The sequence below is a fragment of the Glycine max genome, chromosome 18, assembly GCF_000004515.6.
Source record: "Glycine max cultivar Williams 82 chromosome 18, Glycine_max_v4.0, whole genome shotgun sequence".
Taxonomy (NCBI): domain Eukaryota; kingdom Viridiplantae; phylum Streptophyta; class Magnoliopsida; order Fabales; family Fabaceae; genus Glycine; species Glycine max.
Window position 1 is genome coordinate 33245005 of NC_038254.2, and position 1232 is coordinate 33246236.

A 1232-nucleotide genomic window follows, 5' to 3' on the forward strand; every position below is an offset into this window, starting at 1 on the left:
GGTCTATTATAAATGTTTGCAGCATAGGCTTCAGGTTGCTCATTGACTCCAGATTACTGCAAAGAAGGACAGAGATCTGTATGGTGATCAACAGAAGAACATAGATCACAGACTCTTGCAACAGTAACAGGTGTAGGTGCAGATGCAGATTTCTGATTTATGGCAAGCTGAGTTACTAGGTTGACCAAGGTATCAAGTTTTCCCTCAAGCTTCTTATTTTCAGCAGATGAAGATGAATCCATGGCCACATCATGGACTCCTCTAAGGACAATAGCATCATTTCTTGCACTGAATTGTTGGGAGTTGGAAGCCATCTTATCAATCAGATTCCTAGCCTCAACAGGAGTCATATCATCAAGAGCTCCACCATTGGCAGCATCAATCATACTCCTCTTCATGTTGCTAAGTCCCTCATAGAAATATTGCAGAAGGAGTTGCTCAGAAATCTGGTGGTGAGGACAGCTTGCACACAATTTCTTGAATCTTTCCCAGTACTCATACAAGCTCTCTCCACTAAGTTATCTGATGCCTGAAATGTCTTTTCTGATGGTAGTGGTCCTAGATGCAGGGAAGAATTTCTCCAAGAACACCCTCTTAAGGTCATCCCAGCTGGTAATGGACCTGGGAGCAAGGTAGTATAGCCAATCTTTTGCCACTCCCTTCAGAGAATGAGGAAAAGCCTTTAGAAAGATATGATATTCCTGGACATCAGGGGGTTTCATGGTGGAATAGACAATATGGAACTCCTTAAGATGCTTATGAGGATCTTCACCTGCAAGACCATGAAACTTGGGCAGCAAATGTATTAGTCCAGTCTTGAGAACATATGGAACATCCTCATCAGGATATTGAATGCACAAGCTTTCATAAGAGAAGTCAGGTGCATCCATCTCCCTAAGAGTCCTCTCACAAGGTGGAGATTGAGCCATGTTCTCAGTATGAAAATTAGCAGCCGAATGCTCAAAATTAGAATGTTCAGAATCACCAGCAACATAATGCTCAGAATGCACGGAATGCTCAGAATGCTCAAAATGCACAGAATGATCAAGATGCACACTATGCCTAACTAATCTATGAAAGGTTCTATCTGTTTTAGGGTCAAAGGGTTGTAAATCACCTGGATTGCCCCTAGTCATGCACTATATGCAGCAAATCATGTCTTTCTCAAACAAGCACCAGGGGTAAAAAGCTAGGGGTAAAACTTCAACTATACTCAAACAATATCCAAATAA

At 41.8% G+C, this 1232-nt stretch overlaps 1 non-coding gene across 1 annotated transcript; it reads left to right on the forward strand.

Moving 5' to 3' along the window:
• The first annotated feature begins 444 nt into the window (after positions 1-444).
• LOC113000242 (small nucleolar RNA R71) lies at positions 445-551 on the forward strand. The gene has a single exon (XR_003265533.1). It is a non-coding gene; the product is annotated as a small nucleolar RNA R71 (small nucleolar RNA).
• The last annotated feature ends 681 nt before the right edge of the window (positions 552-1232 follow it).